This window comes from Canis lupus, chromosome 25 (assembly GCF_048164855.1).
Source record: "Canis lupus baileyi chromosome 25, mCanLup2.hap1, whole genome shotgun sequence".
NCBI classification, from domain to species: domain Eukaryota; kingdom Metazoa; phylum Chordata; class Mammalia; order Carnivora; family Canidae; genus Canis; species Canis lupus.
This window is the reverse complement of record NC_132862.1, coordinates 37,947,593-37,971,100: the sequence shown is the minus strand read 5'-3', so window position 1 is coordinate 37,971,100 and position 23,508 is coordinate 37,947,593. Positions and strand designations below refer to the sequence as shown.

Here is a 23,508-nt window from a genome sequence, read left to right as displayed (position 1 = left end):
TCTGTGTCTCTCATGAATAAATAAATAAAATCTTAAAAAAAAAAAAAGTAGCATTAATTATCATAACCAAAGGAAAAAATTTAAAAACAAAGAATTGTTGCAAAGCTAACTCATTGGGTTCAAACCTGAGTTCTAAGTATGTCAAGTGGAGTAATGAAAATGCTTACCAAGGAATTTAGACACTTAGCTTATTGTTAAAATTTTGCCATTACCCAGTTGAGCATTCTTTTTTTTTTTATGATTTCTTTATTTTACTGAAATGCATTTGACATATAACACTGTATAAATTTAAGGTGTACAATATATTGATTTGATACATTTTCTATACTGTAACATTAGCGCCTCCATCACATTGAGTAATAATCATTAAGACTCTCATGGAGTCTTTTTTTGTGGTTGGAACAATTAAGTTCTAGACTCTTACCAAGTTTAGTGATTATAATATGCTATTATTGTCTATAATCACTGTACTGAGTTCTTGAATAAATATAATTCAATTCCCATCTTTGTAAAATATATATAATCACACCTCATAGGAATGGCACAAGCATTGAATGGAAAAAGCCTTGTGAAAGCATTTGGAAAATTCAAACTTCCATAAAAACATAAGACTATGATGTTAGTGTCAATATTAATAATAATGATGAAATATATTGAGGCTTTACAAGAATTACTTTATTTAATCCTATAGCATTCCAATAAAAAAAAAAGGTATCATTAGCCCTGTCAGTTCCTAGAAGGAACTGAGATTTACAGTCTTTGGGTTGCGAGACAATGTCAAATACATGGCATTAGTATTTAAGAAACTGAAATAACATTGAAACATATCTTATAAAATCACATTTCTGATAAAGATAAAATATCTGTTCAAGAAGTCAATCTAGGGCCACCCAGGTAGCTCAGTGGGCTAAGCATCCAACTCTTGATTTCAGCTCAGGTCATGATCTCAGGGTTGTGAGACTGAGTCTTGCGTTGGGCTCCATGCTTAGTGTTGAGCCTATTTCAGATTATCTCTCTCCCTCTCCCTCTGCTCCTGTCCAGCGTCTGTGCATGCTTTCTCCATCACTTTAAAAAAAATAGTCAATCTGTATGCTTGAAAATAATTTTTTGATTTATTGTTTTTTTGGGAGTCACAAAAGTAATACCAGCCCTTTGTTACAAGAAAAATAATATAAAAGTGTATAAAGACAGGATTAATGATAATGATGTTAAAACATGATGCATAGCAGTAGATTGGGTAAACAGTGTTCTGAGAACTTATATTAAATGAACTAATATTCCAAAAAAACTGATTAATGATAAGCACTACTTTATAAGCAAAAATTTTATTTAACTATCAATAGAAACACAAAAAGATTGTCACAAGTGTACAGATTGATGCATTTTCATGAAATTAACATACCTACATAACCAATATGCAGGTAAGAACACAAAAATGACACCACCACAGAAGACACCCTTGTGTCCTCAGATATCTCTCTCTCCCCAGGGTAACCATTTATATTGACTCTTTACACTGCAGATTATTTTGGCCTGTTTTGAAACTTTCAATAATACTTGCAATCATGCTTGCTATGTAATAGGTTGTGCCTGGACTCTTTACTCAACATAATTGTGATAGTCACTTCATGGTGTTTTCTGTAGTTCAAGTTCAGTCATTTTAACTTCTGTGTGGTATTCCATTTGTGAATCTACTACCTTTTTAAAAGATTTCTTTATTGAGAGAGAGAGAGAGCAAGTGGGGGACAGAGAGGGACAAGTAGACCTTACACTGAGCACAGAGCTTGATGTGGGGCTCAATCTCATGACCCTGAGATCATGACCTGAGCTGAAATCAAGAGTTGGACACTCAACCAACTGAGCCCCCCAGGTGCCCTGTGAATCTACTACTTTTGATGGACATTTAGATGGTTTCCAATTTGGACCTACTGCAAAATGCTGCTAAGGACATTTTTATACATTACTTTAGGTGAACATTTGTATGCTTTCCTGTTGAGTTTGCACCTAGGAATGGAAGAGCTGTGTCAAAAGATATTTCTATGTGCCACTTTAGCAGGCACGGCCAAAGAGTTTTCCAAAGTGCCTGTACCACCAGCAGCAAATAAAAATATATATAATTATATATAACATCAAGTTGTTCCATGTTGTTTCCAATGCATGGTACTGCCTGCTTTTGTTGATACATTGGTATTCTTGCGGGCAGGTAGTGGTAGTGGTATATTGTAGTTTTAATTTACATGTCTTGATGGATAACAAAGTTGAGCATATTTCATTTATTTATTGGCCATTTGAATATGCTTTTGTGTAATGTCTGAGTTTTTAATCATTTTTCTACTGGATTGTCTTGTTGACTTGTGGAAGTTCTTTATATATCCTAGATATGAGTCCCTTGCTGAATACATATTTTTCACTACCTTTACACTGTGAGGCTTGTTCTTTACTCTCTTAAAGGTATCTTTTGATTAATAGAAGTTAAAAATTTTTATATAGTCCAATTAATTAATATTGTTCTTTATGGTAAGTGATTTTTGTATACTTTAAAAACAACTTTCAGGGCAGCCCGGGTGGCTCAGCGGTTTGGTGTTGCCTTCAGCCCAGGGCCTGATCCTGGAGTCCTCAGATCGAGTCCCAAGTCGGGTTCCCTGCATGGAGCCCGCTTCTCCCTCTGCCTGTGTCTCTGCCTCTCTCTCTCAATCTCTGTGTCTCTCATGAATAAATAAATAAAACATTTTTTAAAAATAAATAAATAAATAAATAAATAAATAAATAAAAACAACTTTCTGTATGCCAAATTTATGGAGTTACTATGTATCTAATCATTTTGTCTAAAAGCATCATTAAGGGGTGCCTGGTTGGCTCATTCAGTTAAGCAGCTGACTCTTGGTTTTGGCTCAGGTCAAAGTCTTAGGCTCATAAGATTGAGCCCCAAGTCAGGCTCCATGTTCAGCACAGTCTGCTTAAGATTATTTCCCCTACTCTCTTTCCCTCTCCCTGTATTACTCACCCCTACTTCACATGCCCTCTTTCTCTCTCAAATACATACATAAATGAAATTTTTAAAAAAGTAACTATCGCTGATTTATTTTTACCATTAAGGTCAATCATACATCTGAATTTAGGCATAAGGATTCTTTTTTAACATAATAAACACTTTATTTTTAAATTTTGATATAATTGACATATAACATCATTTTAGTTTCATGTATACAGCACAATGATTTAATATTTATACATATTGCTAAAAGATCACCACAGTAAGTCTCCTAAATATTCATCATCACACACAGTTACAAATTTTGTTTTCTTGTGATGAAAACTTTTAACATCTATTTTCTTTGCAACTTTCAAATGTAAATACAGCATTATTAACTATGGTCACCATGTTATATATTACATCCCCAGGACTTATTTATTTTATAGCTGGAAGTTATACTTCTTAGCTCTCTTCACCCATTTTACCTCCACACCACTAATCTGTTCTCTGTATTCATGAGCTTAGGTTTGTTTTTATGTTTGTATTTTTTTAAATTTTAGATTCCACATATAAGTAAGATTATACAGTATATATCTTTCTCCACCTGACATATTTTACTTAGTGTAAGGCTCTCCAAAGTCCATCCATGTTGTCACAAATGGCAAGATTTCCTTCTTCTTTATGGCTGAGTAATATTCCATTGTGTATATACAGACCACTTTTTCATCATCCATTCATCAATGGACAGATTCTCTTGTTCCATAGGGATAACCAAAGACATATAGTGAAAAGTGTATCCTTACTGTATAGGAATGACACTTTTCTCATAAATCAGATAAATGTGTGAGTCTTTCTGGATGGCATAATCTATCTACTGGTTTACTTATCTGTACTTAGGTAAATGCTATGCTGGTTAGATTACTGTCATTTTATAATAGGTCTAATATCTAACAGTGTATGTGCCCCCACTCCATGTCCTTATGTCCTTATCCACTGAGATCACCTTATCTGTTTTATACCATTTACATTTACATATATGTTTTGGAATAACTTTGTCAACACACACACACACGTACACACACACACACAACTTTGCTGGAATTTTCCCTGAGAATATTTTGAATTCATATATGAGTTTGTAGGAAATTGATATTTTTAAGTATTTTGAAGATTGATATTTAATATATTGAGTAATCCATAAACATGTATATCCTTCTATTTCCAGTGCCTATTTGTCTTCTGGTAAGAAGTCAGTTTTGGTCTTAGTTTTGTTCCTTTCAAGAAAAAATGTATTATTTTCTTTCAGATGTTGTTAAGATTTTCCTTTTGCTTCAATTTTCATCAATTTTATTAAAATGTAGCTAAGAGTCGTTTTTTAAATATTTTATTTATTTGACACAGAGTGAGAGAGAGAGCATGAGCACAAGCAGGGGGAGTGGCAGGGAGAGGGAAAAGCAGACTCCCTGCTGAGCAGAGAGCAGGCTCCGGATCCAAGGATCTTGGGATCATGACCTGAGCTGAATTCAAGAGTCAGATGCTTAATCGCCCGAGCCACCCAGGCACTCTCCTAAGAGTAGTTTTATTGTTGTTTATCCTGTTTGAGAATTTTAGCACTTCTTGAATTTATCCATGAGTTAGTTTAGTTCATAATTTGGGGGAAATTCTTAGCTATTTTCTCTTTTTTTATAAAGCTTTAATTTATTTATTCATGAGAGACACAGAGAGAGAGGCAGAGACACAGACAGAGGGAGAAGCAGGCTCCATGCAGGGAGCTTGAAGTGGAACTGGATCTCAGGACCCTGGGACTTGATCCCTTGATCCCAGGACCCTGGGACCACAACCTGAGCCAAAGGCAGATGCTCAACCGTTGAGCCACCTAGGCGTCCCAGACATTTCTTTGCAAAAATTGCTTCTCCCTGATTTTCTTTCTTTTTTCTTCTGAAACTCCAAAGTAATGCATGTTAGACTTTTCACTATGTCTAATATGTCTCTCAAACTTCTTTCTATGTTTTCTTTTATTCTCTCTGTCCTTCATTCTGGACATGTTATATTGGTGTGGCTTCCAGTTTACCGTGTCTAATTTGTTCTTAAAACTAGCCCTTGAGTTCCTCATTTGAGGTATTGTGTTCTTCCACGACTAGAATTTCTATCTCTCCAGGGAAATGTTTTCAATTTCGCCTCTCTTCTCGTTGACTTACTTAACTATCTAGATCACACTTATTTTAAAGTCTTTATGTTAATTTCAATATTCTGATCACCTGTGGATTACCTGTGTTTATTGGACCCTTTATCTTGGTTTTCAGTCATTTCAGCATATAAAAACCAGAGAGAGTCCATGTGATATCTTTTTCTCTGGCAGACAGATTAGAGTGGGGTTAGAACACTTCAATCCAAATGAGATGCTGAGCTGAGTTGAGTGTAGGTCTCATTTTTGCTAAAGAACAGCCTATCTCTATTCGTCCTGTTCCTGAGATAGTCCTCCAAGGCTTTCAACTGAAAGCTTAGTATGTTCTCTAGAGACCTTTTTGGTGAGCTCTAGAATCAAATCTTTGTCTCTTTAACATCACTAGGCTACAAAAACTTCTATTTTTCAGAAGACTTTGGGTTATTTTATTGTATCTGGCCCTGGCATGGTTCAGAATTTGCCCAATATTTTAAGGAGGAAATTGGCTATAGTGATAGGCACTATTGTACTCACTTTATAGAAGGAGATGTTAAGGCACAGAGAGGTTAGGTTATTGGAAAAGTCATACATGTTAGTTAATGGCTGAACTGGGATTCTAATTTAGAGAGTTTGGCTCAAGATACTAATTATTATCCTCTTCCCTATCTTAACCCCCTAAAATAACAAATATTAATATGAGCTATGAGTGATTCAATTTGCTAACTGTAACATACTTCTTTTTCTCAAATTTATTATAGTTGATTTATCTCTACCTTCTACTTGCATTTTTTGGAATTAACAATATAGTATGAACATCCATCCTGGCCAATATTCTTCTGAAAGTGTTCAGAGATTAGCCAAACACAATACTCAATACTCAAGGTATGCTCTTTCCTTCAAAGTAAAGATGATGACAATTATCACTGTAATTGGTCCTTTGACTCTTTATATTTAAGAATAATATTGTAACTTTTTGCTTTATTTTATATAGCTTTGTTTGGTCGGATAAAATAAACATAGTTATTCTTGAGCTTTTTCCTAGCCTCGGATCCCTAAATGTCTCAGGAGGGATCACGTATACAACTGATCTTCATTTCTCATGTATTATAAATTCACTTATTTGCTAAAATGTACTTGCAAACTTAAAGTCAGTACTCAAGGGTTCTGGATGGGAGGTGAGTAGCGGGATGGGGTATTTGGGTGATGGGCATTAAGGAAGACACGGGATATGATGACCACCAGGTGTTATAGGCAACTGGTAAATTATTGAACTCTGCATCTGAAACTAATGATGTACTTACTATATGCTGGCTAATTGAATTTAAATTTAAATAAATAGATAAATAAATGAAAAGGAGTGGAAAATACAGCCTTCCGGTTACAGAATGATAGGTCATGGGAATAAAAGGGACAACACAGGGAATATAATCAGTGATATTGTAACAGCATTGCATGACAGATGGTAGGTAGATACACTAGTGAGTAAAGCATAATGTATATGTTGAATCACTATGTTGTACACCTGAAACTAAGGTAACATCGTATGTCAAATATACTACAAAAAAATTTAACTATGAAAAAATAAAAATAAAATCAATACTCATGAGACTTTCACGGCCATTCATGGACATGCACAGAGTGACAAAAATTTGAGTTGCCTGAGGCACATGTTACCAGCAGAGGGCAAGCTAGCTGACGCTCTGCCTTTTTGTCTACCCTCCCCTACACTAAACAAGTATCCTTTTTGTGGTACATTTAGTGCAGTGGAGTTTTTTTTGTGTGTGTATTTTTGTGCTTCTCTGTTGGTGAGGTCACTGTCTAAAATGCTCCTTTACATTCAGGGCTGATGTGCTGTCTGTTGTTCCTAAGTGGAAAAGCTGTGATGTGCCTAATGGAGAAAATACGTGTGTTGGATAAACTTCCTTAGGCATGAGCTATGCTGCTGTTGGCAGTTAATGAATCTTATTATGACAGTGAACCATCAATATATACTTAATACAGTGCCTTTAAAGAGAAAACAGATATATTGATCAGTTGACCAAAAAAAATGTGACCCAAGGTTCACAGACAGCTAACTCTATATTTCCTCTAAGAGCAATGGTTTGGTATTCACTAATACTGTGTTCTCAGTGACTTTACACAATATAATTACCATGAATAAACGACACATGCACACACACACACACACGTACCGATGTTCTATCAACCCAAATTAATTGTTATTTTCCCAACAGAAAAGAAAAAAACTAAATTAAAGGTAAACTTTTTTCTTGGAAATCTATATCCTAAAATATAAAGTAAGTTTAAAGTTTGCTTAATGTAGATTTTTATGCTATAATTTAATGTTAACATACAAATATGTCATGGCATTTCATAATAAGCACCCTGAATTCCAAAAGAAATGGAGAAGAAATGATTTGGCAGCAATCTAGAGCCACAAGAGGGCATCATCACCCTAGGGATGAGACTCAAAACACCAAATGATTTATAAGAAAGTATTTTACCTGCATTTACAATCTATCCTCTTCTGATCGTTTATCTTGTCGATCACATAGCATTTATAATTCTTAAAACATTAGTTGGCACTTTGTAGCCATCCAATAAATACTTTCTTGACTCAGTGAATGAGAATCATATAGAGTTAAAAATACTGAAGAAGAAAAAAAAATACTGAAGAAGCACTTTGGTTTATGAAATTTAGATTTTCTATTTTCCGTCTCTGTAAGTGGGTAAGAAATGAGCTCAACGAGACAAATGTGAAAGGAAAATAGACCTATTTCATGATAAACTGGGGCCTTAGTGACATTGTGAAAGAGGAGATCTCCTCTAGAAGACACCATGACCCTGTAATGCTGGGTTTCATTGATCCTACCAGACAGGCCCCTATCCAAAAAAATCACAGCAAAATTTACTCTGGCAGGAAAGCTCATGCAACCAACAAATCTGGAAAATAAAGATGTTACCATGCTATGCTCCTCAGTCAAATTCAAATTTTCATGTCCATTTAACAAGAATGGGCAGAGGCACATTTTACAGCTAGGAAGGCTGATTATCTAAATGTTGCCCTGCCAAGTTTTGTAGGGACCTACAAGAGGGATTTTGTAGGGAAATTGTTTGTTTTTCTGTTAACTCTTTTTTTAAAAAAAGATTTTATTTATTTCTTTATTCATAAGAGACATAGAGAGAGGCAGAGACATAGGCAGAGGGAGAAGCAGGCTCCCTGTGGGAGCCTGATGTGAGACTTGATCACCTGATTCCAGGACCCTAGGACCACAACCTGAGCCAAAGGCAGATGCTCAACCACTGAGCCACCCAGGTGCTTTTTTTTTTTTTTTTTTTTTTTTTTTTGTAAGTTGGGAAGACCAGAGGGAAGAGAGATAGAATCTCAAGTAGGCTTCACACCAAGGGCAGAGACCCAGTGCTGGGCTCTATCCCACAACCGTGAGATCATGACCTGAGCTGAAATCAAGAGTCGGATGCTCAACCTACTGAACCCAGCAAATCTTGAGCCACACAGAAAAACCCTGTTTTTCTGTTAACTCTCAGATTAACACCATCATGAACAGATGCATACACATCTTCACAAAGAGCTGCCAGATTTAGCGATTAAAAATATATGACACACATTGAACCGTGCATCCTGTATCCCATCTGGTAACCCTACCTTCGCACCAGCCTTTAAGGTGCTGCCTTAATTAGGTTAGGAGCTGAGAAAAGAAGAGAAGGGAAACCACTTCATGCTACATATTAGTTAACGACTTGGGGATAGGGAAGGGAGCACCAGAACATAATGATGTTATAAGCCCAGTGTGAGGTTATGTTCTTAGAGCATAAATGTGGTAAATTTGGTTGGAATGAAAGTTTGCCTTCTGAATTTCCCCAGCATTGCACAACACCGCTCCATTAAAGTACCTCTATAATTTATGCCTGCATTTGGAATTTCAACACTTACTACGAAACAATTACAAATTAGGCAGGGTGATAAATGTGGGCAAACAACAATGAACAAATAGACATTGTCTTGCACTCATGAGTGATACATTCTGGCAAGGGAAATAAGCAGTACTTACACAATTAAATATTTCATTACAACTGTGAAAATTCCCTTCCTCTCCCACCTCCCCTCCCCACGCTCTCTGCTCCCCACACAAAAGTGTAGAGACAGAAGAGTGTGTCCGAAGTACACACTGATCTGTTTAAAAACTAGTACAGATGAGATGGAAATATATAAGTACAAAGGAAACTAAAAATAAGAAGAAGAAATAAAATCCAACCATGCTACAGTAACTCTAAAATTAAGATCAACAAAACACTGAGAATCAGGGAACAGTCCCAAACTAACACAAAATTTCAGTTGAGAAATAAACTTTTAGCTAATTGCCTATATAGCCATTTCCTAAAAGATCGAATTACTTTTAAAAAGGTGGACAAGATATTTATATATTCACTTTCCTATATAATAGGGATGGTACCAAATAGCCAACTGAGCAGCTCTCTTCTTATAAATGTTCAGGCCAAAAATCTGGACTGCTGGAGTCATCCTTAACTCCTACTTTCCCTGATAATTCATATCAATCCATCAGCACTCCTACTGGTTTATCATTCAAAACATATCTGCAATTTTAATACTTCTTATCATCTTTACCACCTTGGCCTAAGATGGCATCATCTCTCATAGGGTTTATAATTATTATTATAAGCATAAAAGATTTCCCTAAGCTGTCTTTTTTCCCCCCTCAGTGCAGCAACTGGAGAGGTCTTGTGAAAAGGTAACTCACACTGTGACACTGCTCTTTGCAACTCCTCCAGTGGCTTCCAACAGAAATCAGAGTAACGCTGGAGAGAATCCTTAAAAGGGAGGCCAAGTCTCTCAGAGATCCTGCCCTCCATGGCCTCTGAGATCATTTGCCTTTCTTCCAGGAAGAATTTTCTTTCTCCTTTCCTACTTTGTTACCCATGTTATTTATCATCTAATATGCTACATGTTTTACTTAAAATTTTTGTGATACTGTTAATTGTTTCTCCACTTACAGAAAATATTTACCATAAAAGCAAGGATTTTTATCTGCCTTCACTTCACTTCAGTATTCCTAGAACCTAAAAGAACACCTGAATCAATAAATGCTTGTTGAAAGAATAAATAATAACTCTCAGCTCTGTGTGTGTGTGTGTGTGTGTGTGTGTGTGTGTGTAGTGATGTAAGAACCCATTTCATAACCCTTTTGCATATTCCCAATGGACTCCTGGGTGGTCAGCTATCTCTTTCTCTCCATAAAATATATGGATAATAGGTATCTCCCATCCTAATTTAAAAATCCCTTTATACATTCTAAAGTATGTAATTACCCCCTCTAAATGTGGTTTTTGGACTGGTTTACAACTAGAACTTGTTTTGTCTCAGGAGAAGTGTCAGCATTTTCATTCAAACACTGTCTCTAAGAAATTCAATTAAAATAAGAATATGGCAGGGCAAGAGGAATGTAAAGTCTTGATCACAGTCAGTTAAAACTGAAGGAAATAGCTTGGAAAGAAAATAGAAAAGTACTGTAAACATTGAAAAAATGAAATTATCTCTCTTTTAAAATTAAGATGATATACAAATAGTAAAATCTATTGCATGATAAGTTCTTAGAATTAATCAAATAAAATTTATAATAGAAACATAGAAATGCAAATTTCCAATAAATACATAAACATATACTCTTCACCAGTGAAGAGGAAAATGTAAATTAAGATAGTGGTAAAATGACTCATACTGTGAAAAGTCTAGCTGAAGATAACTGATAGCAGAAGTCCCAAATTCTTCCTTGTATGAATTTGGGAGACACGGGAAGAACCAGATCATTCTTGGCAGATATTGACATTTCATAATTATATTGACTAATTGGCTTGAGGTAGGAAGCCTGGAGCACCCCCTCCTGCCATGACACCATGATGTGTCCCAATTTGTTCTCCATTCATGTATGCTTTTTTTTTTTTTACCCTGATTAGTTTATTTTTTGGTATGCTATTCTCAAACATTAATTTAGAACTTGATGCCATTCTATAGTGTTAGTGCTGGGTAAAGATGATTTCAAACCTCTTAAGGAAGACAGGTCATATTTGTATGACCAGGCTGTCAAAGACATGACCTGGGAAGAATCTCCTTAAAAATATCATGACATTGGGGATCCCTGGGCGGCTCAGCGGTTTAGCGCCTGCCTTTGGCCCAGGGCGCAATCCTGGAGTCCCGGGATCGAGTCCCGCGTCAGGCTCCTGGCATGGAGCCTGCTTCTCCCTCCTCCTGTGTCTCTGCCTCTCTCTCTCTCTCTCTATGTCTATCATAAATAATAAATAAATATTTTAAAAAATATATCATGACAAAGAGACTCCTAACTCTGGGAAATGAACAAGGGGCAGTGGAAGGGGAGGTGGGCTGGGGGATGGGGTGACTGGATGATGATCACTGAGAGGGGCACTTGATGGGATGAGCACTGGGTGTTATACTATATGTTGGCAAATTGAACTCGAATAAAAAAATATACATAAAAAATATCATGATAAGAACTAAAGGAATTACAAAGGTGAAAAACAGATCAATGTTGATCCCTACCCCTACTCCCAAGGTAGACATGAGATAAGACTCATTTTCTAAATTATCGGAGAAAAAAATATTTTAACAGAACTAGTTTGGAATTACTTATCTATATTATTATGTTCCATTATAGAAGGAGATGGATTACATAGATGTTTACGGTAATAATCTTGTTTCAGAAATATTTAAGGAAGACAATGGCCCTTCCTAAAGCCTGATCAGGCAAAAAGAAAGTGTGAGGCCTAGGCTATGTTTCTGATGGTATCTCAGCCATTATTGTGGCCCCAATGTTTTATTTCCTATGACAGCCCTATTTCATTAGTAGCAGATTCAGTATCCTTACAGATGTGAGGCTGGGAAATGATCACAATGAAACCATTACACTGTATAATTGTGTTAGCTGTTTCATTTTTTCTTCTTCTCTAAAGGCCTATCATGTGCTTGCCTCACAAAGAAAATTCATGCATCTGGGAAAACTGCAGCAGGCTGTGTTTGCCTGGGTTTACCTCTGAGATTATTTTTAACTGACTTTGGATTTTCTAGAGGATTTATGTAAACCTGAAATTGGGTAATAAAATTGTAAAACAAACCAACAAAAAAACCCAACACAGTAGGTTGGACAATTATTTCACATAAACCATTCAATTGTTGGGTGGAAGTTTGTTGGAACAAAGGATTGAAGAGTTTGGGTCTTGGCATTAAAGAAGAAAAGCAGACATGTTTGGTTTGGGGATAAAATTCTAAGTAAGTGCTCTCTCTAGCTACAAGTACAATGATTCCTATTTTTCAACAATTTATCTTACTTTGCTGAAACATTCTTTGATTTCTCCCCTACCCTCTGTGCATTTTCTTTCACAATCTGTGCCCATCAAGGCTTCAAAGCTCATTTCAACTATTTCCGAAGGAGCTATTGGATGCACCAGAAATTTAAATTTATTACGAAGGTTGTAATTTTATTCTACTACTGATGAAATGCTAAAACTAAAAATTAATAAAGTACATCCTCACTGTCAAAATAAAGAAAAAGAAAACTTAAAATGTTCATAAAGCCACTGGCGGTCATGTCAAGGGTCTCTCAATAAAATTTCACTTTGCATGTTTTGATTGCTTGGAACATCTTGGGAAAGTGCTATATATTACATTGATTTTTGTTCCACTGTAGTCTTCTATGAAATGTCATTTTACATGTGTATCTTAATTCCTATGAACTTCATTCTTTCCTGAGATACATATAGTGATGTAGTATTTGAAATACAATGACTATTATTAAGACTTAAGATTGCCAATGGTATGGCAAGCTCACTTACTTTTTTTTTTATTTATTTATTTTATTTATTTATTTTTTTATGATAGTCACACAGAGAGAGAGAGAGAGGCAGAGATACAGGCAGAGGGAGAAGCAGGCTCCATGCACCGGGAGCCCGACGTGGGACTCCATCCCGGGTCTCCAGGATCACGCCCTGGGTCAAAGGCAGGCGCTAAACCGCTGCGCCACCCAGGGATCCCCCAAACTCACTTACTTTTTAAACTCTGTTCACACCTGAAGATTTAGTTTTCCCTCATGTTTAACATCTTGTCTGATTTTCCAATATTTACACTTTGATTTTTATTCTCAATATGTGCACTGTTCACAAACCATATAAAGAAAATGTGTCCTCTGCAGCCAATTAAGCTGACTGTGCTCTTTCCCCATGGGGGCCCAGTGTGCCAGGGCTGCAAACATTAGCCTCCTTGGTATTGTATGCAGCCTGTTGATTGTATGGGTTGCCCTAAGCAGCCTTGGAGACAGCCCTTTCCAGTGGACTTTGAGGTCTGACCTCATGCCAAATCCAATTAGGCTGCAGACAGTCATGTAGGGTGCCTTTGGAAAGCCCCAGGGCACAGTAGCCAGGGGCCACATTGGCCAAGTCATCATGTCCATCTGCACCAAGCTGCAGAACAAAGAGCATGTGATTGAGGCCCTATACAGGGCCAAGTTCAAGTTCCCTGACTGCCAGAAGATCCATAGCTCTAAGAAGTGGGGCTACACTAAGTTTAATGTGGACGGATTTGAAGACATGGTGGCTGAAAAGCAGCTCATTCCCGATGGTTGTGGTATCAAATACATCCCTAATCGTGGCTTACTGGACAAATGGTGGGCTCTGCACTCGTGACAGCCTCCACACCGCCCCCTCCCTATTCATGCCCACCAAGAAATCCTACTTCCTGTCAAAAAAAAAAAAAAAAAAAGTGTTCTTTGCCATTAATTTTCTGTGTATTAGACAGGGTCCTCCAGGGAACCTGGAAGTTAATAAGGAGTTGGTTCATGCAATTATGGAGGCTGGGATGTCTCACAATCTTCCACTTGTAAGCTGGAGACCCAGGAGAGCTGATGGTGTCCAAGTCCAAAGGTCTGAGAATCAGGGGAGCTGATGGTGTCAGTTTCAGTCAAGGGCAGGAGAAAAACAATGTCTTAGAAAAGGTCACCTTCTCCCTTCCTCTGCCTTTCATTCTATTCAGGTTCTCAACAGATTGGATAACACCCACCCATTGGAGAAGGCAATCTGCTTTGCTACAACCATTGACTCAAATTCTAATGTCACCAGGAAAAACTCTCACAGACACACTCAGAAGTAATGTTTTGCTAAATATCTCAGTACTCCATGATACAGTCAAGTCAACATCTAAAACGAAGCATCACATTCTGTTAATTTACACATTTACACAATACTACTATTTAGATTCCCTGTGCTTATGACAGCAATACCATCCTGGCACATATCTCTTCTTTTCTCCTTGTCCCTCCAGACTATTCAGAGGGACTTTTTTTTTTTTTAACTTAAGTCAGGTTATACCACTTTTTGGCTCATAACCCTATAATTGTTCTCCATTTCAATGTGACAAAAGCCAGTCCTTAAAATTGCCTTCAGGTCCCCACATGATCTAGCCACCTAGTTTCCTCCTTTCCCCTGACCCTTCTTCCCTCTCTGCTTCTCTGAGGCCTCTTTGGTATGATTCATAGTCCACTTACTCTTGATTACTGTAACCATAATTATACCTCTGCCTGTAATGCTGTTCCCAACATAGTCACATGGCTTATTCCCCAACAACGTTCTCCAACTGATTTCAAAATCCATTGATGATTCCTGACTGAAACAATTGTTAAAATTAGAGATCAATGCAAAGCCACAATTTGATAATTCTGTCATTTCTTGCATATTTAGCAGCTTGCATTCTTCCAGGAAGAAGAGCCCCCATGTCCTCCCCCCACCCATATTTTGAGTAACTTAATGGACTCTAGATTCTGTTTTTAATTAAATGTTTTATAATTCATTGTTGGCTTTTTTTGTGCTTAAATTTCCCTATATTTGGCTAGTACGACTCTCTTCGAGTTGATTCCCTCATCCATTTGTTCAGTTTTTGAACATGTCTTTGCTTTCTGCACAAAATAAGATGGTCTGGGCTTGCCATATACCTTCCCTGTGTCAGACCTACAATTGCCCATTTCTCCAAGAACCTCCAGTTCACTTTGGTAAGAAATGGTGCCTAAGAGCCACTGCCTAAGGATGAAGTGCTCTAGCCATTACAGTGTCACTGTTTTTTCTTTTTCTTTGTTCTTAAAAGTTCTTTATATTAGTTCTTTATACTGAATTTTACAAATATTTCTCTTATTTTCTCATTTGTCTCTTGTCACTGCAGATAGTGTTTTTATAGGTTATGTAGCATCTGGATTTTGAGGTTTTTAAAAAAATATTTTATTTATTAATTCATGAGAGACACACAGAGGGAGAGGCAGAGACACAGGCAGAGGGAGAGGTAGGCTCCATGCAAGGATCCCGATGTGGGACCCCATCCCAGGACACCAGGATCACATCCTGAGCCAAATGCAGATGCTCAACCACTGAACCACCCAGGTGTCCCTGGATTTTGACTTTTAATTGGTCACAGTTAAGTTCCCAGACTTGGGGGGCACCTGGGATAGAGCCTTGCCTGGGGCTCTCTGCTCAGTGGGGAGTCTGCTTGTCTCCCTTTACCTCTGTCCCTGACCCCACTTGTGTGCACGCTCTCTCAAATAAATAAGTAAATAAAATTTAAAAAGTCCATTTTGAGATGGCACTTTTATATTTTTAAGTACTTGTATTAACTTCTAAATTTTTGTTCTTTCCATTTGTTTCTGTGTCTCCTTTTGTGCCCATAACACAGTGTTTTAGATACAGAGGCTTTATAATGTGCTTTAATATCTGAAAGGACTAATTCCTGTTTATGGCTCTTTTCCTTTCTACACAGTATTCTGTATATTTTTTACGATATGAATTTCAGAGTCTTTTTTTGTTGTTTTTGTTTTTGTTTTTGTTTTGCTTAAAGAAAAAATCATGTTGTTTGTGTTGGGATTGTGCTAAATTTCTATGTTAATTTAAGAAGAGTTGACATCCAGGCACCTGGGTGTTTCAATAAGTTGAGTGTCTGCCTTCAGCTCAGGTCATGATCCCAGGATCCTGGGATCAAGCCCAGCATCGGGCTCCGTACTCAGTGTGGAGTCTCCCTCTCCCTCTCCCCCTGCCTCTCCCTCTTGCTCATGTGCTCTCTATCAAATAAATAGATAAAATCTTTTTTTAAAAATTGACTTCCACAAACAAGGGGTATTGTTCCACTTGTTCACATCCATGTTCAGAGGTGTGCTGAAGTCTTTCTTAAATGTTTTTTTTTACATATCCTGTTATGTTTATTTCCAGGAATTGTATCTTATCTGTTGCTATTGTAAATGGGGTTTTCTCTTCTGCCTGGTTATGTTAGAATACACTTTAACTTTGTATGCTCATTTTCTATTCTCTCTTACTAAACCTGTTTCATTGTTTGCATCCTTGATTCTCTTGGATGTTTTAGGTATACTACATTTCATCTGCTAATAGAGATAGTTTTGTATCTTCTTTTCCAATTGCCAGGTTTCTTGTTATTTTCCTTCTAAAAAAATTGCATAGGGCCATACTTCCAATATAGTATTAAACAGTAATGGAAGTAAGTGAGGCTTCTTGCCTTGTTCTTGACCTTAGAGGGAATGACATAGTGTCTCCCTATTAAGAAGCTGGCTTTGGGGATTACCAGGCTATACTTTTCCAAATGTTTGTGTGAAGAATGGATATTAAATTTTGTTAAGATCCTTAAAAGCTGAAGACAACTTATGAAGATAAATAACTTTTCTCTTTGATGAAGAACATACAGTAAAAGAATATTGAAAAATATAAATGGAGTTTAAGAAGCATAGAATAAGACTTTTATATATCTGTAAGGAGAGGAGATAGAGATTAGAAGAGACAAAATAGTTTTTTAAATGTCTGAGAATTTTCCAAAAATAGTAAAAGTTACTCTACATATTTAGAAAGACAAGAATAACCTAGACATGATTAAGAAAAGTAATCTAACACTTGGTTATGTCACTGTGAAATTGTGGATTCCAAAGAAAAGGGGAAGTAAAATGACAATTTCATTATGAATCAAGGAATTATAATATAAGACAAAATGAAATACCACTTCACAATCTCCAAGTGACAAAATTAACACAACACCCTGACAATGGTAAAGGTGTGGAACAATGGGAACTTATAGAAACAGCTGTTGAAAGTTCAAATTTAGAATTTAGAAATAGAAGTTAAAAAGCAATTTGATATTTCCTAGCAAAAAATACCCTATGACACAGAAATTCCACTTCTAGAGAAATAGTACACATATGAACAGATTTGTACAAGAATAGAATAGCATCATTTGCAATAGGAAAAAAAAAGGAAATAGACCAAATAGCTATTTTGAGGAGAATTTGCTAGTTTATATTATATTCTTACATAGTGAGATATAATATGCAGCCATGACAAAGAATGTAATAAAACAATATCACATACAACTACATGCATAAATCCTTAAAACAGGTTTTTAAAATATTGAAAATTACAGAAGAATGTATACAGTATTAATATAAAGTTGAAAAACAGCCAAAATTCAACAATATATTTTTAAGGGATGGAAAGCTATTTTCAAAGCAAGGAAATGATGAACACAATTTTTTGGGAGTGGGGGTAAGAAAACAATTTATTCAATGACAGAGGTATGGTTAAAGTAAACCAATACATATTACGTTGCTATCGAAATTACATTCTGAATACTATATAGCAAGAATGAAAATTATATGTGAATTAAATGCTATGAAAATTGAGATGTAGCTACTATTAACATTTTTTTATCTCTAGTGTATTTTACTTTTTTACATTTGCTTCTATTTAAGTTCAATTTGCCAACATATAGTATAACACCCAGTGCACATCTCAAGTGCCCGTCACCCAGTTACCTCATCTCCCCACCCACCTCCCCTTCAGCAATCCTTTGTTCATTTCCCAGAGTTAGAAGTCTCTCATGGTTTGTCTCTCTCTCTCTAATTTTTCCCACTCAGTTCCCCTCCTTTCCCTTATAATCCCTTTCACTACTTCTTATATTCCACGTATGAGTGGAACCATATGATGATTGTCCTTCTCTGATTGACTTACTTCACTCAGCATAATACCCTCCAGTTCCATCCACATTGAAGCAAATGATGGGTATTCACCCTTTCTAATGGCTGAGTAATATTCCATTGTACATATATAGACCACTTCTTCTATATCCATTCATCTGTTGAAGGACATCATGGCTCCTTCCACTTTGGCTATTGTAGACATTGCTGCTATAAACATTGGGGTGCAGGTGTCCTGCTGTTTCACTGCTTCTGTATCTTTGGGGTAAATCCCCAGCAGTGCAATTGCTGGGTCATAGGGTATCTCTATTTTTAACTCTTTGAGGAATCTCCACTCTCTTTTCCAGAGTGGCTGTACCAGTTCACATTCCCACCAACAGTGCAAGAGGGTTCCCCTTTCTCCACATCCTCTCCAACATTTGTTATTTCCTGTCTTGTTAATTTTCCCCATTCTCACTGGGGTGAGGTGGTATCTCACTGTGGTTTTGATTTGTATTTCCCTGATGGCCAGTGACGCAGAGCATTTTCTCATGTGCTTGTTGGCTATGTCTATGTCTTCCTCTGTGAGGTTTCTGTTCATGTCTTTTGCCCATTTCATGATTGGATTATTTGTTTCTTTGGTGTTGAGTTTAATAAGTTCTTTATAGATCTTGGATACTAGCCCTTTACCTGATTACGTCATTTGCAAATATCTTCTCCCATTCTGTAGGTTGTCTTTTAGTTTTGTTGGCTGTTTCTTTTGCTGTGCAGAAGCTTTTTATCTTGATTAAGTCCCAATAATTTATTTTTGTTTTTGTTTCCCTTGCCTTCATAGATGTATCATGCAAGAAGTTGCTGTGGCCAAGTTCAAAAAAGGTGTTGCCTGTGTTCTCCTCTAGGATTTTGATGGAATCTTGTCTCACATTTAGATCTTTCATCCATTTTGAGTTTATCTTTGTATATGGTATAAGGGAATGGTCTAGTTTCATTCTTCTGCATGTGGCTGTCCAATATTCCCAGCACCATTTATTGAAGAGGCTGTCCTTTTTTACAGTGGATAGTCTTTCCTGCTTTGTCAAATATGAGTTGACCATATTGTTCAGGGCCCATTTCTGGATTCTCTATTCTGTTCCATTGATCTATATGGTTTTTGTGCCGATACCACACTGTCTTGATGATCACAGCTTTGTATTACAACTTGAAATCCAGCATTGTGATGCCCCTGGCATTGGTTTTCTTTTTCAATATTCCTCTGGCTATTCAGGGTCTTTTCTGATTCCACACAAATCTTAAGATGACTTGTTCCAACTCTCTGAAGAAAGTCCATGATATTTTGATAGGAATTGCATTGAATGTGTAAATTGCCCTGGGTAGAATTGACATTTTCACAATATTAATTCTTCCAATCCATGAGCATGGAATATTTTCCATCTCTTTGTGTCTTCCTCAATTTTTTTTCAGAAGTGTTCTGTAGTTTTTAAGGTATAGATCCTTTACCTCTTTGGTTAGGTTTATTCCTAGGTATCTTATGCTTTTGGATGCAATTGTAAATGGAATTGATTCCTTAATTTCTCTTCCTTCAGTCTCATTGTTAGTGTATAGAAATGCCACTGATTTCTGGACATTGATTTTGTATCCTGCCACACTACCGAATTGCTGTATCAGTTCTAGCAATTTTGGGGTGGAGTCCTTTGGGTTTTCTATATACAGTATCATGTCATCTGCAAAGAGGGAGAGTTTGACTTCTTCTTTGTCAATTTGAATTTTATTTCTTTTTGTTGTTCTTTTTGTTTTGTGCTCAGGCTAGGACTTCTAGTACTATGTTGAATAGCAGTGGTAAGAGTGGACATCCCTGTCGTGTTCCTGATCTTAGAGGAAAGGCTCTCAGTTTTTCCCCATTGAGAATGATATTTGCTGTGGGCTTTTCATAGATGACTTTTAAGATGCTGAGGAAATTTCCCTCTATCCCTACACTCTGAAGAGTTTTGATCAGGAATGGGTGCTGTATTTTGTCAAATGCTTTCTCTGCATCTATTGAGAGAATCATATGGTTCTTGTTTTTTCTCTTATTGATATGATCTATCACACTGGTTGCTTTACGGGTGTTGAACCAGCCTTGCATCCCGGGGATAAATCCCCCTTGGCCATGGTGAATAATCTCTTAATGCACTGCTGGATCTTATTGACTGTATCTTGGTGAGAATTTTTGCATCCATGTTCATCAGGGATATGCAAAAATAATTCTCCTTTTTGATGGGGTCTTTGTCAGGTTTTGGGAATCAAGGTAATGCTGGCCTCATAAAATGAGTTTGGAAGTATTACATCCCTTTCTATCCTTTGGAACAGCTTTAGTAGAATAGGTATTATTTATTCTTTAAAAGTTTGTTAGAATTCCCCTGGGAAGCCATCTGGCCCTGGACTTTTGTGTCTTGGGAGGTTTTTGATGACAGCTTCAATTTCCTCGCTGCTTATTGGCCTGTTCAGGTTTTCTATTTCTTCATGTTCCAGAAATGCATCCATTTCTTCTAGATTGACTAATTTGTTGGCATATAGCTGCTCATGATACGTTTTTAAAATTACCTGTATTTCCTTGCTGTTGATTGTGATCTCTTCTCTTTCATTTATGATTTTATTAATTTGGGTCTTTTCTCTTTTCTTTTTAATAAGACTGGCTAGGGGCTCATCTATCTTATTAATTCTCTCCAAGAACCAGCTCCTGGTTTTGTTGATCTGTTCTACAATTCTTCTGGTCTCCATGTCATTGAGTTCTGCTCAAATCTTTATTATCTCTCTTCTTCTGCTTAGTTTAGGCTTTACTTGCTGTTCTTTCCCCAATTCCTTTAGGTGCAAGGTTAGCTTGTGTCTATAAGTTTTTTACAATTTTTTGAAGGAGGCTTGTATTATGATGTATTTCCCTTTTAGGACTGCTTTTGCTGTATCCCAAAGATTTTGAATGGTTGTATCTTCATTCTCATTAGTTTCTATGAATCTTTTTAATTCTTCTCTAATTTCTGATTGCCCTATTCATCTTTTAGTCTTTTAGTAGGATGTTCTTCAACCTCCATGTGTTTGAGTTTCTTCCAAATTTCTTCTTGTGGTGCTCGCTTCGGCAGCACATATACCAAATTTCTTCTTGTGATTGAGTTCTAGTTTCAAAGCATTGTGGTCTAAAAATATGCATGGGAAAATCCCAATATTTTGGTATCAGTTGAGACCTGATTTGTGACCCAGTATGTGGTCTATTCCAGAGAAAGTTCCATGTGCACTTGAAAAGAATGTGCATACAGTTGCATTCAGATGGAAAGTTCTGTATATATCTGCAAAATCTATTTGATTCAGTGTATCATTTAAGGCCCTTAGTTTCTTTGAGGATGTTCTGCTTGGAATATCTGTCATTTGCTAAAAGTGCCATGTTGAAGTTTCCTACTTAGCATATTATTATCTAAGTATCTCCTTACTTTGGTTGTTAATTGATTGATATACTTGGCAGCCTCCACATTAGTGGCATAAATATTCATGATTGTTAGGTCTTTTTGTTGGATAGACCCTTTAAGTATGATGTGGTGTCCTTCCTCATCTCTTACTACAGTCTTTGGTATAGACTCTAATTTATCTGATATGAAGATTGCTACCCCAGCTTTCTTTAGAGGACATTTGAAAGGTAATTGGTTCTCCACCCCTTCCTTTTCAAACTGGAGGTGTCCTTAGGTCTAAAATGAGTCTCTTGTAGGCAGTAGATAGATGGGTCTTGCTTTTTTATCCAGTCTGATACCCTGCGTCTTTTGATGTGATCATTTAGCCCATTCACGTTCAGAGTAACTATCAAAAGATATGAATTTAGTGTCATCGGATTACCTATTCAATCCCTGTTTTTGTGGATTGTTTCTTTGGCTTCTTCTTTCTTTTACAGGATTCCCCCTTAATATTTCTTGCAGAGCTGGTTTGGTGGTCACATAGTCTTTCAGTTTCTGCCTATCTTGGAAGTTCTTTATCTCTCCTTCTATTCTGAATGAGAGCCTTGCTGGATAGAGTATTCTTGGCTGCATGTTCTTCTCATTTATGACCCTGAATATATCCTGCCAGCCCTTTCTGGCCTGCCAGGTCTCTGTGGAGAGGTCTGCTGTTAATATGATATTTCTCCCCATATAAGTTAGGGATCTCTTGTCTCTCATGCTTTAAGGATTTTCTCTTTATCTTTGAAATTTGCAAGTTTTGCTATAAAATGTCAAGGTGTTGAACAATTTTTATCGATTTTGGGGGGAAGGGGAACCTCTCTATCTCTGGGATCTGAATGCCTGTTTCCTTCCCCAGATTTGAGAAGTTCTCAGCTATGATTTATTCAAATATACTTTGTGGTGCTCTCTCTCTCTCAGCCTCTTCTGGAATCCCAATTAGACCTATATTCTTCCTTCTCAAGCTATCATTTATTTCCCTAAGCCTTTCCTCGTGGGCTCTTAATTGTTTTTTCTCTTTATTCCTCAGCTTCCTTCCTTTCCATCAACTTGTCTTCTATGTCATTCACTCTCTCTTCCACCTCATTAACTCTAGCTGTTAGAACATCCAGTTTGGGTCATCTCATTTAATCTATTTTTAATTTCTGCCTGATTAGATCTCAATTCTGTTGTAACAAAGTCTCTAGAGTCCTTTACACTTTTTCCCCAGAGCCATCAGTAGCTTTATAATTATACTTCTGAATGGAATTTCTGACATTGTATCTAAATCAAAATTCTGCAACTCTGTGGCAGAGAGTATTGTTTCTGTTTTTTTGTTTTGTGGTGAATTCTTCCTTTTAGTCATTTTGTCCAGTGCAGAGTGGTTGTAGGAGTGGGCTGAGTCAAAAATATCCAACCATGTCCTAAGTAAAATATACTCTAGATGATTCTGAAGAGGCCAGAGACCAGAAAATGAAAAAAAAAAAAAAGAACTGAGGGATCCCTGGGTGGCGCAGTGGTTTGGCGCCTGCCTTTGGCCCAGGGCGAGATCCTGGAGACCCAGGATCGAATCCCACATCGGGCTCCTGGTGCATGGAGGCTGCTTCTCCCTCTGCCTGTGTCTCTGTCTCTCTCTCTCTCTGTGAGACTATCATAAATAAATAAAAATTAAAAAAAAAAGAACTGAACAAAATAAAACAAAAGGACTACTAAAGTGAAAAACAAATTATAAAACAAAGTAGTAAAAATAAAAAACCAAAAATCAAAAACGAAGAAGAAGAAAAAAGAAAAGTAAAGACAAGAAAAGAGAAAATAAAGGCGGGGGGGATGGTGGTGGTGAGGAAGTGGTAGTGGAGGGAGAATGTAGTCTACCTGAGGGGTCCTAGAGGGTGATCTTCTTGGTTCTGA

The 23,508-nt window shown here is 36.9% G+C and overlaps 1 non-coding gene across 1 annotated transcript; it reads left to right on the top strand.

Annotated features, from left to right (window-relative positions):
* Positions 1-13,369: 13,369 nt before the first annotated feature.
* Positions 13,370-13,503, top strand: LOC140617784 (small nucleolar RNA SNORA70). The gene has a single exon (XR_012017947.1). It is a non-coding gene; the product is annotated as a small nucleolar RNA SNORA70 (small nucleolar RNA).
* Positions 13,504-23,508: the final 10,005 nt, after the last annotated feature.